This window comes from Bos javanicus, chromosome 18 (genome assembly GCF_032452875.1).
Source record: "Bos javanicus breed banteng chromosome 18, ARS-OSU_banteng_1.0, whole genome shotgun sequence".
Lineage (NCBI taxonomy): Eukaryota > Metazoa > Chordata > Mammalia > Artiodactyla > Bovidae > Bos > Bos javanicus.
In genome coordinates this window covers 24,622,707-24,638,621 of record NC_083885.1, presented here as the reverse complement: position 1 = coordinate 24,638,621, position 15,915 = coordinate 24,622,707, and the positions used below count along the sequence as shown (strand labels likewise).

General features: G+C 37.0%; 1 protein-coding gene across 1 annotated transcript in view; it reads right to left on the bottom strand.

Annotated features, from left to right (window-relative positions):
- Nucleotides 1-15,915, bottom strand: part of CES5A (carboxylesterase 5A) — a 271,471-nt gene that overhangs the window by 253,210 nt on the left and 2,346 nt on the right. The window lies entirely within an intron of this gene.

The window sequence follows — 15,915 nt, the reverse complement described above, 5'->3', positions numbered from 1 at the left end:
TGGATTTTCTTTAGTTGCAGCGAGCAGGGGCTGCTCTCTAGTTGCTACACGCAGTCTTCTGGCAGTGGCCTCTTTTTGTGGAACATGGGCTCTAGGGTGCACAGGCATAGTTGGCCCACAGCATGTGGAATCTCCCAGACCAGGGATGGAACCCGTGTCTCCTGCATTGGCAGGCAGATTCTTAACCACTGAGCCACCAGGTAAATCCAAACATGTTGCTTTATTTGTGCACTAATTTGTATATGTACATACTTGAAAATGAATGTTTTTACCACTTGGCACTTCTGAAACTCATCTCAAGCTGCATTGTCCTAATTTCTTTGAATGAAAGTAGCAAAGTTGCAGCACCAACTAAAATTGCTCAGAGGCCTCAATTTACAGGTAGCTAGTCCAATTTAGTACCAAATTAAATCCTATTCTGTTTCATCTATTAGTAACTGTGTTGACCTGCCTGTCAACTACTATCTTCTGATCTTCTGTCTTTAATTCAAAAATCACTCTACCTTCTCTTTATTTTCTAGAGTTCATGCTAAGTTCCCTGCCTGTTGTTTGGTATTTCACACACATTCCTACGGTCAGTTTTCGTAGCTTGATTTGCATGCTTTCTTGGTTATCTGTCAAAAAGATTCTTTAGGTGTATAAATAGTCCAAACAGTGAATCACAGAAAAATGGGTATGGTGTCAGGGTAAGGTGTGAAGAATGTGAAGTATTCTTTAGTGAAGATTGATATTATCATAAAATCATAAGACAAAAAAGAATAAATCAACATCCCAACAACATTATCACTGATGGGTCATCCAACTATTAACATCTCCAGTGTTGGGGGACTGAGAGCCATCCCCAAACATGCCTTCTGGTCATAACAACACTCTCTTGTACATCAAGGTCATATCTGTCTTGCTGTTGTTTCTCCCACTCAAGTATTCATCGAAAGTCCATCAGAGTGTTAACTTATAGTGTTTACCCACTGAGTCTCTGAACCCCTGGAGAATCTAATGAAAATGATGGATCTGTTTCAAAAATTACACGTGCAAAATTAATTTTTTTTTTAAATTTCAGGGAGCTGACAAGTTCTGTGATGCTCATCCATCCATGGACTCCCTGGCAAAGAATTCCTCACTATTGAGGAATTGTCCTGAGTAGAGAAGTGGGGTAGAAATAATCCATGGTGTCTTCCTTGAATGAGCTTACTTTCTAATAGCAAATGCTTGTGAAACATCTCACAGCAATAAGGCAATATATTGTAAAGTACTCATCATACACAGAGGGACAGAAAATTCTACCCTTGCTTATTTAGCAGGACAGAAGTCCTTACGAGTGGCCATCAAGCACTCACATTTTACAAGGGAATTAAAAGCCGCCTACTGTGTTCTCAGAAGCATCATCTGATGGCATAACACCAGGACCAAAGAGGAGAATGCTGGTCATGGTCTGGTGCATGGCACTCAATAAAAGTTTGGTGAAGTAAAGGACCCAAGAATAAAATGCCCCTTGATCTTCTGAGGAGAAAGTTGAAAAGAAAAATAAAAATATTTCATTCTTTTCCAAGCTTTTTTAGGAATAGCATGCCCTCCTCCAGGGGATCTTCCCAACCCAGGGACCAAACCCAGGGCTCCCACATTGCAGGTGGATTCTTTACTGTCTGAGCCACCAGATTTTTGCTTAAGTAAAAGGATATTACATAAAGACAAAATCTTGCAAGGTAGTTAACACTCTACCAACTATAAATGACATATTCCCTTTAACTTCTTACAATGTCTTTCTCCAGAAAAATCAAAGATTTTTGCATTATGTAAGGAGATTTGCAAATACGAATTAAAATCCCAGCTCTACCACCCAACAACTGTGTTACTTTGATCAAATCCCCTAGCCAATCTGAGGCTCTATTTTGTTACCAGTAAAACCGGGGTAATAAAACCAGCCCTATTACCTTCCATGGTTGAATGAGGTTTGCATGAGATGATGCACATGAAAAGAGCCTTTTAAAAGTCTGTGTCTGTTCTAAGGCAATATAACTTCATCCAGAAGAGATGCTTACCTGGTGATAGTTGGGTCTCTTTCCACTTGCTCAGCATCAGATTTCTGAGGTCAAATTAGAGTAGTGGGTATAAGAATTAAGATCACTGCCATGGATACTCCCCTTTTACCTTCTCCTGCATCTCAGTTCAGCTCTACCAGAGTCATAATCAGCTAAAAAGCATCTAAGTTGCCCCTCATTTCATGAACATTCAAAGCTATTTATCTGGAGGAAAGCAAAGACATATATGATGATTTGTTCCAAAGTCTAGGGGCACAGTATAAACAGTCAGCAGCTGAATTCAGAGACTCCAGGGCTCCCACTTTGTCATTCAATAGCCAATTAACAGTTCTCAACACACTAGATTACAAGTATATCTTTATAATAGTGTTGATAAACAAACTTAATAAAGGGGGAAAACAGTCCTTATTTTTAAAATTAACATATACAGAGTCCGGCGAGTTCAGAGAAATAGCAATTCAGAAGTGTAATCCTGGACAGATGGCTGCTCTCCACATGCTATCTCTGAGAAGGATTTTTTTCAAGGTAAATAGAAACAAATGCTTTGTGTACCAAAATACAGATCTCACAAGAAGCATTTTCCAGCATGAAACAATTTTCTTAGTAATTACATTTTTATGACACAGACAAAAACTGGTGTATGAGCTACTTTAAGGCATTCACTGATATTTCATCATTAAATTACTCTTATTAATAGACAATATGTTCAAGCTACTTCTAAGATATCCAAGTTATTGTAAATCTGCAATGTTCCCTCATTCCTACCCCACCTTCACTTGGTTCTTAACAATATGAAGCCAGTTTGTCTCTCTTTGAAATGTGCCTTTTAGAACCAATAAAGTATGAGTATGTTTAAAAGAACAATACATATTATTGTTTAACTTATTTACTCACCAAATGTAGTTCAAGGATCCACACAAAGGGTAAAAGACAATTCTGTCACCGATTATATGACATGAAAGACACCTCATAACTTCTAGCTTCAGTTTCATCATCAATAATAATAGTACCTGACGTGCTCACTTGACAAGCCTGTGCATGAATATGCTCATTCATTTATTCATTCATTCCAAATATGCATCGAGCCCTACTCTGTGCTGAGCACTGGCATGGTGCTACAGATAACACAGTAAACCAAAGACATGTCCCAACTTTTTGAGCCTAATTTATCATTATTCACAGAAGGAAACTAAAGTGAGAGGTCTTATTTGAACAGGAGAGTGAGAGAAAGACATACTAATTTTGGAGCCATTAGAGGCTGGCATCCTTTTGCCCGAGCTACAGGTTAGGCTCCAGAGAAATGGCATGGATGACAAGAGAAAAACTTTATCAAATATGCAAAAAGGACCACCTCATAATTGATTCATATCCATACTGGCACAAAACACAAGTTAAAATACAATCCAAAACATTTCTTCTTCTGGGTGTGACTTTTTTCCCCAGAACTGCCCATAGTGGTGTTTTTTTGTTTTTTTTTTTTTGAAGGGAGATGTTATAACTTTAAACACAAACGAGTAAACAAATGTAGCATTCTAAACAACACAGCACGGTGTGACATCTCCTCTAGTCCAGAATTTTCCAAAATGTGGTACGCAGACCACTGCAAAACATGAAATTATTTTAAGTAGTATGTAGACAAAATTTTAATAATGATGTATCTACTTTAATATGTATCAGAAAAAAAACCTAGTATATCAAAACCATGATTTCACTGGTATTCAGGTTTTAGCATGAGGGTAAAATAGGTAGCACTATATACAGTCTACTTTATACAGCCCACATGAATTACAGGAGCAGGGCTTAGGCAGGCCCATGAATGTTTTCCAATCTTCCATCATAACTTTAGAGACAGAGGAAGAAGTAGAAGTGAATTGAATTTTGTATCCTCAATGTCCACATGTATTGCAGCAATCTATCCGTACTGTTACTGAAAACAGTAGAAATTGTCTTGGGGAAAGTATTCACTGATACAGCTTGTGTCCCTTGCTCCTTTATGGCAATCTTGTGCCCACTGGGATGAGATTCTCAAATTGGCTGGATCTAAGCTTTACTGCCCCCTCTGGAATCTGGGGCTGGAGCAAATCTACCTAAACTATATAAACTAACAATGGAGGAGATGTGATTCCACAAAAAGAAAAGTGAGGGACAGTTCCTTGTATGTATAATGAGGAGAATAAGTCTTACATTAGAAATTGTGGTGTCAGTTAAATAAATATTTTGCCCTATTGACTCAGGGAGTGGCTCAAAGAAAGCGCTCACCAAATGGTGGCACTAGTAGTGGTAGTAATAACTGCTATTATTATTTGTTAGCATGATGGTTGTTGTTGTTGTTATAGTAGTGGTTGTCTAAAGCAGTTTCAGGGTCACATTTTTAACTTAATTATTCTATCAAACCAGAAATGAAGGATAATTATTTGACTATAACCTTTGGAGAGTCATTAATCCAAGGCGGCACTTCCTTCAATTATACCCTTAATTTGTTTATCATCTCTATGCATAATTACGGCACTCAATTATCACAAAAAATTTTTCAATGTCTTACCAAATAGCTTTTGATTTGTTCTTAAGTGATAGTTTTATCATAAAATAATTTAATCTAAAGTATGCAACAATAGTGTATTCACAGTAATACTATATTTACAGTAAATTGCAATGCATTTTTCATAGAGTCCATATGATCTTATGGGTTAGTTTAGTGTTTATAGTTTCAAAATTAAAAGTAGTGATTATCATGATAAAACATATCAGCAAGAACTTAGTAATACTGCTAGAATCTTTACTTTTTAAAAAGCACGTTCTGTGGTTAGGAAGAAGAGTTAAGCCAAACTTGAAGACTATAAAAAAAAGAAACAAAGTTGGTTATCCCTCTATAGATCAAGGATAGTACTACATACATCTTTTAAGTAAACCAATTAATTGAAGATTTATGATAAGACAGACATAAACATAAAAGTTAACCAAAATATTTCTAGTTAAACAATATATGAATAAAACATATTTGGTTTATAATTTTATGAGTAAAGATTATCATCTGCTAGATTATCATGAAAAAACACACAAAAATATAAAGCACTGAATGAAATGAAGCATTGAAAAATTCAAGTTTTAAAATATAGATTCAATATATTTCTTTTACCTTCATTACTGTAAACCTTGACAAATTTCAGGAGAAATGAGACAAAGTGGGTGAAATATTATCTAAATATCATAAACTTTAAATATTCTAGAACAAGTCATTGAAGGAATTTTAAAACTCTGAAATTACAAGTGGTAATTGCTCCTGATTTTTTAAAATGTAAATCCTGTCAAATAAATTATAAAAAATATTAAATTATAATAACCATAGGTCTCCTACCTTTATACAGTGAAGGCAGTTATAAAGTCCCCTGGAGGGCAAAGCCATTTCTATTTGTGGCTTTTTTATGTTCTAGTGCTTCCTCACTTTGAATCAGTTTTTTAGGACATATGCTTTATTAGTGATATAAATGCATGTGGCTTTCTACCAAAAACCTCAACTGAATTAAGAGAAGCACTGGGGTTTTGTTTTTAGTAAAGAATTGTGAGCTCCTTTTTCTTTAGAACATTTGCATCTATGTTCACAAGGGATCAGTTCAGTTCAGTTCAGTCGCTCAGTCGTGTCCGACTCTTTGCGAGCCCATGAATCGCAGCACGCCAGGCCTCCCTGTCCATCACCAACTCCCAGAGTTCACTCAAACTCATGTCCATCGAGTCAGTGATGCCATCCAGCCATCTCATCCTCTGTTGTCCCCTTTTCCTCTTGCCCCCAATCCCTCCCAGCATCAGAGTCTTTTCCAATGAGTCAACTCTTTGTATGAGGTGGCCAAAGTATTGGAGTTTCAGCCTCAGCATCAGTCCTTCCAAAGAACACCCAAGACTGATATCCTTCAGAATGGACTGGTTGGATCTCCTTGCAGTCCAAGGGACTCTCAAGAGTCTTCTCCAACACCACAGTTCAAAAGCATCAATTCTTTGGCGCTCAGCTTTCTTCACAGTCCAACTTTCACATCCATACATGACCACTGGGAAAACCATAGCCTTGATTAGATGGACCTTTGTTGGCAAAGTCATGTCTCTTCTTTTGAATATGCTACCTAGGTTGGTCATAACTTTTCTTCCAAGGAGTAAGCGTCTTTTAATTTCATGGCTGTGCATTGGTCTGTAATTTTCTTTTATTGTAATGTTGTCTGGTTCTGGTATCAGGGTGATACTGGCCTTATAGAATGAGTTGGGAAGTATTCCTTTCTCTTCAATTTTATGGACGTGTTTGTGAGAATTGTTTTTTTTTTTTCCTCTTCCTTAAAAGTTTAGCAGAATTCCCAAATGAAGCTATTTGGGCCTGTCATTTTTTTCTTGGGAATATTTTTAACTACAAACTTAATTTCTTTAACAGATATGAGGTAATTCAGGTTATCTATTTTTTCTTGAGTAAGCTTTGATAGTTTGTGTCTTTCAGAATGAATTTGCTAATTTCTTTTAAGTTGTTGAATTTATTAGTATCTAAGTTTTTCATAATACTCTCTCATCCTTATTAATACTAGCATAATATGTAATGATGCCACTTCTCTCATTCTTGGAATTAGTAATTTGTATCCTAAATCTTTTTTTTCTTATCAGTCTGGCTAGAGGTTTATCAATTTTAACTGATCTTCCCCAATAAGCAACTTTTTATTTCATTTATTTTTCTCTACTTTTCTGTTTTATATTCACTGATCTTCATTCTGATCTTTTTTCTTTTCTTTCTCTGAAATAAATGCAAAGTGCTGATGGAGACAATAGTTCATGCATTTCTAAAACACCCTGTTTTCCTCACCACAAAATTAGAACCCAAAGTATGAGCAAAATCTGGACTCTAAATTGTGGTATATGTGAATGACTAGTCAGAGTTCAGTTAGCAAGGTATTAGAACCTCTGTAAAGTTTTTAATGAGTAGAAAAACAGAAACAAAAATAATATTCTAAAGTGTAACTGATTATAATATTTAGAAATTCCTCATGGTAAAGCAATTTTTTCATGATCTGTCAAAATCAAGTTTGGTTAGTAATGGGATGGGCCTAAGGAAGGATCAAGTCCCAGAGAATAGAACTGTGGTCTCAAATTGTGGTTTTTATACTATCTACTCCAAAATTATTTAGGGGTATGTGTTTAAATGCAAATGTCTAAGCCCAATTTCACAGAGTTACTGAATCACAATCTCTAAAGGTAGAACCCCAAAACCTGCACTTCTAATAAGCACTCTTGGTGATTTTCATGCACATTAAAGTTTGAGAATGACTATATGTAATCCCATTGGGAGCAGGCAGGAAATTAGGTCTACTCAATAAGCACCAAAAATAAAAAATCTAAATACGCAGGCAAGACATGGTATCAAGGGAATCTGACAGTAAGTAGATGGTTCATGCAGACTACTATAGGAGTGGGACGAAGGTCCTACAGTGTAAACATGTGGAAATCCAAAAGAGGAGCAATTTGTTAGGAGTCAGGCACCGACAATAGGTAAAGTTTAAGTAAACTGGTGATGGGCATCAGAGAAGTAGCAATTTGTAAGGATCCAGTTGTGCAGGCTTGGGTTTCAGGATTGGGTTCGAATTTCCATGAAGTTGAGAAGATCAAAGAAGAACTCCAATCCCAAAGCACAGTCAAAGTCAGATACAAGAATCTAACAAATGCTATTACCTGAATCAGTCATAAGGACCAAGTTGAGAGCCTACTACTCAAGGCCAGGGTAAGCTCAGAGGACCACTGCAGAGACTTATTTGAATGTCAGCCACTGAGTAGCTTAACAAGGGGCTCTTGGATTTCTTTGCTTATGGCCTGTATCAGTCTGGGACCTGTTACAAGGGTTAGCTTCCCCCAGGGAGCTAAGTGGTCCTGATGAAAGAATTGGAAAAGATCTATCTGACCCAACTCCTCATCTCCTACTTGAACTCTTTTTCAGACATAAGCCTCAGGATGTTGCCACAGAGGTAACGGTGGTTTTTCTCAATAGTTCTAATAATGGCAGCCAGCTGTGAAAGAGGATGATTCCTAAATAGTATAGGTCCCTGAGGTGAGCAAGGGGCACCTGGATTCCAGAGCCAACAGCAAGTTCTCTTCACTCCCAAGGAATTCTGAAATATAATAGCCTAGAGTAGAGAAGCCAGGTGCCCTCTGTGCAATTCCACTTTTATTTAAAGTACCAGATCACTTTTTCAGTGAAAGAAAAACTAACTTTTAGCTCACTGTTGAAGGAATCCATAAATCCTCTCTTCCATGCTTAAGTTCCTTCATGCTTAGAGACTGGTATCTCTAAGCACAGGCTGAATTCCTCCGTTCTCTCGATGAAACCCTTGCAACAAGTAGGCAGGGAGCAACTAGTATTCATTAACCAAATGATTACTAACCTAGCAGATATGCTCTGGGAGTGTGGGAAGTGAGGGAAGAATTGGGAGAACTGTCAGAACCAGCACCAAAGAAAATCACAATAAGGGCAGGGCTGAAAAGAATTCGGAGAGGCTGTTGGGAGAAGGCTGACCACTTTTCAAGCTCATCTGCCCCTCTGGTTATTCACCCCTGGCTGTCTCACTCCTGGATCTGTGCTACTCCCTTGGCACTCACCCCCACCCCCAGCCCCGTGGGATGCTTCCCACTCATCCTATTCACCCACAAAGAAATACTCTCAAAATCAATTGGGTGGTGATTATGAGCCATTATGTGCCTGCTGTGCTTAAAGAGACATAAGGCAATTTGGAGAAAACCTTTCAAGATAGGCTTAAAAAAAAAATCTAGTATATCTAGGAGTGGTATCACTTCTAAGTTGAAAAATCAGAATCAAGCTACAGTCCTTACATAATATTGGCTTGTTTTGTTTACAAAGATGTTATATTTCTAAAGCAAATGCCATTAAGAAGTATGAAAAATTCACTCTTGATTTGAAGAGAAAAAAAAAGAAAAGGGAACCATTTCAGTAGTGGAACCAACAGACTCAGATCAAAGAACTGAATGGGTTTGTAACGTTTTCTTGCTTTGCCCTGTGGAAGGACCTGCTGCTCTCCCTTCAATAGTTTCTTAAATGTTCCTCTCCAGGGTCTCTGTCCACTGAACTTAGATTTAGAATTATGGATGTAGATCAGAGAATATGCTTAAAATTCAGCTCCTCAGTTGAGGAAATTGGGGCCTGGAAAGAAAACAGAATTTCCCGAACCAAGACTAAAAGTTTTGTTTCTCAATTCCTAGCCCAGTGCTCTCTTCCCTCTGTTGACTTTCTTGATGTTAGTGTTTTTGTTTTCTTTTTTACTTTTGAAAATTACTTTCTCAAACATACTGGGGCTAAAATTTTTCAATATCTTCCTTTAATTATTATATATATCATCTATTCCCTATTTCTGGTTGTTACTTTTATGAGGGAGAGAGTGTTGCAAAACATGGAGAATATTTTGACAATTATGCACTACAAAGATAACCTATTTTATATTAAGAACTACAAATAACTTGGAATAAATATTATGGGATCATAAATTGCTTAAAGTTCATTTACTATGATTAATAATATCTGACAAAGGGGGAGGGGAGTATTGAGTAAAGCAATAGCTCACTAAATTATAAATAATATAATTGGTTTAGGTGCTATTTAAAAGAGCAACTTAAAAAGAACCTGAAAAAGAGTATATATACATGTATATATGTACACACATATGTATAACAATCCCTTTGTGTATACCAGAAACTAATCCAACATTGTAAATCAACTATACTTCAATTTTTAAAAAAGAGCAACTTAGACATAATCTTCGAACTTTGGATCTTAGGCATAATGTGACAGAAAGAACACTGTTTTGGAATTCAGAAAATTAGGGTGACCATCCTGATTATACAATTTACCAGCTACATGATCTTGAATAAATCACTTGAACTCCCCTAAGTTTACTTTTATTATGCATAAAATATAAATAGAAATCTTGGCATTTCAAAGGGTTGTTAAAAGAATCAAATCAAATACTGTGTGAGACAGAGTGCTATAATTCAAAGATCAGAGCTAATATGCACTGTGACGGCAGGGGACCAAGTGTGTTATATTCAACAATGTATTCCCAGTGCGTTCCCGGAACAGAGTCTGGTACACAGTAAACACAATAAATATGTATTAAATAAATGAAGGCAATGATAGGGAAATTTTCATTCTTATCATTCTTTTCTAACTGGAGAAATGTTTATGCTGGGATTAAGCCAAGTACTGGAGTGCAGCAGAGGTGGGAGAAGCAAAAAAGAAGGAAAGGAGGATTCACCAACCCTTTGATTCACATCTCTGCTAAAACAGAAGCAGAGGTGGTAGAATAAAAGAAAGGATGAACAAACTGAGCAATCTCCAAATTTACCCTTTTTCTTTCCCTGCCCCACCTATTCCATCTCTCAATCCATGAAAACTACTTCCACTATTAATTAATTTTTTAAGATTGCCTTTGTGCATCTACCTCTTTAATTTTGGTCATTTTATACCATTATATTCATGTTTTTATTGAAATCTGTATATGTCCTTTCTTTGGTCACTAGAAAAAGTGCTGTTATAAATTTACTATTGGATGTAACTAATTCAAAGTCCTCCTTCCTCCTTTTTCTTTCCTCTTCTGTTAGCTTTCTCCAAAGGCTACAGTGGCCAAGGGGAAAGACAGCCAACTGCAAGTTTCCTTGAGAGGAAAACCAGTTCTTTCTGCTTCAAGGTCTGAATGATCCTAGTTAAAAGTCCTACAGGACTGTTTGGAAATACATTTCTCTTTGAATTACCCTTCTTCAATTTTATTGATGTGTTCCATCACACACACAGGAATTTCATAAAAATGTTTTTCTCTGCCACAGAGGTCAGGGTTTTACAGGGCCTTGGGGAATAGATAATACGCCTAAATGTCCACACAACTGAAGAACCATGTTTCCCCACTGGAACACTACGTTCTCAGCACTTGGCAGACTTTGGGAACACCCCAAACCACATGTACTTTAGAGGATGCAGACAGGTCACAAAATTAAATCAGTCTAGTCTGGCCAAATACCCTCAACCTACTTCTAATAAGTTTGAATTAATTGATAGCCTCACCCTCCTCCAGTCACACTGGTTACAGACAATCCAAACTGGTTTTAACTGAATCCAGATAAACTCACCTCTGTTTTGCTTTCACAATTACAATTGTCAAGAACAAACAAAAACATTTTTATCTTTAAAAAGCAATGCAGTAATAAGACTGGACCTTGAGCTTACAGAAGACTAATGAGATAATGTCTAAAATGTGTTTGAGCTGCATGTGTGAAAGGCTCTATGGAGATAGAAAATATGATAAATAATGCAAGAAATCTTTGTGTCAGGAAATCTCCTGTCTTCCGGAGGACTCAATAAATATTAAATAAATACTTTATAAACATGTACCTGCTAATCACCCAAAGATGGGCACAATAAAGGACAGAAATGGTAGTGACCTAATAGAAGCAGCAGATAGTAAGAAGAGGTGGCAAGAATACACAGAAGAACTATACAAAAATGATCTTCATGATCTAGATAATCACAATGGTATGATCACTCACCTGGAGCCAGACATCCTGGAAGGTGAAGTCAAGTGGGCCTTAGGAATCATCACTACAAACAAAGCTAGTGAGGGTGATGGAATTCCAGTTAAGCTATTTCAAATCCTAAAAGATGATGTTATGAAAGTGCTGCACTCAATATGCCAGTAAATTTGGAAAACTCAGCAGGGGACACAGGACTGGAAAAGGTCAGTTTTCATTCCAATCCCAAAGAAAGGCAATGTCAAAGAGTGCTCAAACTAACACACAATTGTACTCATCTCACACCCTAGCAAAGTAACACTAAAAATTTTCCAAGCCAGGCTTCAATAGTATGTGAACAGTGAACTTCCAGATGTTCAAGCTGGATTTAGAAACAGCAGAGGAACCAGAGATCAAATTGCCAACATCCATTGGATCATAGAAAAAGCAAAAGAGTTCCAGAAAAACATCTGCTTCTACAAGGGCTTCCCTTGTAGCTCAGTCCGTAAAGAATTTGCCTGCAGTGCAGGAGACCAGGGTTCAATCCCTGGGTTGGGAATGATCCCCTGGAGAAGGAAATGGCAACCCACTCCAGTATCCTTTCCTGGAAAATCTCATGGACAAAGGAGCCTGGTGGGCTGCAGTCCATGGGGTCGCAAAGAGTGGGACACGACTGAGTGACTAACACTTACTTACTTACTCTGCTTTATTGACTACTCCAAATCCTTTGACTGTGTGGATCACAACAAACTGTAGAAAATTCTTAAAGAGATGGGAATACCAGACCACCTGACCTGCCTCCTGAGAAATCTGTATGCAGGTTAAGAAGCAATAGTTAGAACTGGACATGGAACAACAGACTGGTTCCAAATTGGGAAGAGTACATTAAGGCTGTATATTGTTACCCTGCTTACTTAACTTATATGCAGAGTACATCATGAGAAATGCAGGGCTGGATGAAGCACAAGCTGGAATCAAGATTGCCGGGAGAAATATCAATAACCTCAGATATGCAGATGACACCACCCTTACAGCAGAAAGTGAAGAAAAACTAAAGAGCCTCTTGATGAAAGTGAAAGAGGAGAGTGAAAAAGTTGGCTTAAAGCTCAACATTCAGAAAACTATGATCATGGCATCTGGTCCCATCACTTCATGGCAAATAGATAGGGAAACAGTGGAAACAGTGACAGACTATTTTGGGGGGCTCCAAAATCACTGCAGATAGTGATTGCAGCCATGAAATTATAAGACGTTGACTCCTTGGAAGGAAAGTTATGACCAACTTAGATAGCATATTAAAAAGCAAAGACATTACTTTGCCAACAAAGGTCCACCTAGACAAAGCTATGGTTTTTCCAGTAGTCATGTATGGATATGAGAATTGGACCATAAAGAAAGCTGAGCACCAAAGAATTGATGCTTTTGAACTATGGTATTGGAGAAGACTCTTGAGAGTCCCTTGGACAGCAAGGAGATCCAACCAGTCCATCCTAAAGGAAATCAGTCCTGAATATTCATTGGAAGGACTGATGGAAGCTGAAACTCCAGTACTTTGGCCACCTGATGCAAAGAATTGACTCATTTGAAAAGTTCCCAATGCTGGGAAAGATTGAATACGGGAGGAGAAGGGGACGACAGAGGATGAGATGGTTAGATGGCATCACTGACTCAATGGACATGAGTTTGAGTAAACTCCGGGAGTTGGTGATGGACAGGGAGGCCTGCCGTCCTGCAGTCTACAGGCTCACAAAGAGTCAGACACGACTGAGCGACTAAACTGAACTGAACTTACAAACATGTACCTGCTAATTAGCTCAGATAAATTGAAAAGTCCTATGACACTTATTATAACAAATAAGAATCTTGGTTTCTGATGAAAGATTTTCCAAGAAAATGCCAACAGGGATCAGGGCCATTAAGTAATGCCTTTACTTTAAGCCAAGCCTCCAACTTCAATTTCAGCTCTTGATCAGTTTTACCAATGTGAAAGCACCAGCGCTAACCCCCTTCAACTTTCTACTTAATTTAAGCCAAATGCATCCCTGTGGGAGTCTCCTGCTATCCTAAATTGAGAAAAATCATAAAGCATACCCTCTTTGGGGTTCTTGAACCATCAAAATACACTCAAATAACATTCTCAACAGTTACCGCATAATGGACTTCAATAACTTAAGAGCTCAACTCAATTACCTACAACTTTTCAAGCAAGTCCTTTCATTTAAAAGTACAAAAATCCTTTATTTCTTCCCATGTCATCTTTTATTCTAACAATGACAAACTATTTTTTTTCATAAAGTCCACAAAACAACAAATGAGAGAAGAAATTTAGTGAAAAATATTCTGATGAGAACTTCAGAGACATTTGGCATATGCTCTTCTCACAAGTTCCTAAATACCAATACATTTCCCATGTTTGTTTAAAATCAGTATCATTTTTCAGAAACTTACTTGAAAATAAGTCATCACCTGTTTGAAATCACCCAATCTTAAACATTTTCTAGAATTAAGTCATAAAATTTCCATTAGAAAAATCAAAAAGTCTCAGAACTGGGAAAAACTCTGATATATGATCAGCTTTAGCCCTTGCACAGGTGAATTTGGTTAATAATCATTAAAACTGATGATCTGTGGTTGACCTTTTGGGATATATAGGAAGTGATAACTCCCTCCCCTCATAGGAGTTTAAAGTCCAGTGATGTGTTTCCTAAGTGCATCACTTGATGGAGAAGGTATGATCTTAAAAATGAACATTTCCAGGCTCCACCTGAGACTCACTGAATCAGAAATTCTAGACATTGACTCAGCAATCTGCATTTTAGAAAGCATCCCACATGGAACTCTGCTCAATGTTATGTGCCAGCCTGGATGGGAGGGGTGTTTGAGGGAGAATGGATACATGTATATGTACGGCTGAGTCCCTTCTCAGCCCAAAACTATCATAACATTGTTAATTGGCTGTACCCCAATACAAAATGTTTTTGGTGTTAAAAAAACAAAAATAAACTTAAAAAAAAATCCAAAGAAAAAGCATCCCAAAATAATTTGTATGCACAATAACATTTGATAATCACTGCTCTGGTAGGTCTGAGAGATGTGCACAAAATAATATTAATATCAGCCAGAGAAGCACTGAATATTAATAGGTTAATTAATTAATAGGGGTTAGTCCTATTAATATCTTCTAGGGACATAAAAAGAATTGGATCAGCATCTTCCCTAATACCAGATATTTATCAGAAACTCTAAGTCGTGTCTTAGCCTTACCCAGACGACCTTCTAAATTATATTCACCACTAAGTTAGAGTGTAAGCTATCAATTAAAATAAATAAATAAATAAAAACCCTAATGCAGAAACTTAAAAAGTCTCTAGTGATCTACCATTCTCCCCTAAATGCCTAATACATATGACATTTAGTTTGGTTTCATTTTGCTCATGAACACACATATTTTAGTCTATTTTCTTCCTATGAGGAAAATAGTTTTCATAAGGAATAGTAATTTTCATAAGTTTTTCCTTTGACAGAAATACAAAAACTACCAAAGAAAATTTAAATTCAGAAACAGGTAAGATATTTGGACTTTATATATGTAAATATACGTAAACTACTAGCAGCAGCAGCAGCAGTATTAATTAACACAGATTCTCTATAAGACCTAACACTGTGTACAGAAAAATCATTTAGGGAGTGGCTACCAATGCAGATTTTAGAGTAGTCTGATTTGGTAGAATTAAGATTAACTGAATTTTTAACAAGCATCCCATTTGGTTCTGATATGAATGGTTTTAAAACATTCCAGGGATTTCAAGATTGCAGGAAGCCAAGCTCATGTCTAAACCTCTCTTTGAGTCTAAATCAATACATTAAACACAGTAGGTGGTAAATACATGCACATTTGATTAAAGTAAACACAAAAGGTAACAAATAGGGAAATTCAGTTCATCAGATCAGAGCCCATATTCTGTAAGTCAGAGCTGGATCTTGCTTGTATCATAAATTACTGTCCTCCAGAATAAGGAGCCACATGTATAAAAGCAACTCATTGTAGGCTTTTGTTGTTCCTTTTAGAGAGAGTTATAAAATATGCTGACCATATACCTTTAAAATTAAAAACATGCTGAACGGGCTATAGTTGACCTGAAGAGGGGTAAACGAGAATTATTCTTTTGGTCAACAGTAACAATCAGAGAAATAATTCCAAGGATTATATAAAATAAAAGTAAGTGAAATCTGTCCCTGATTACTCCTGATGTTAGGACTGTAATTTCCTCATTCCCACAGGAATTAACTGTGGACAAATTTAATATATATGGCATTATCTAATTACTAATAATTCATTGAGAACTGA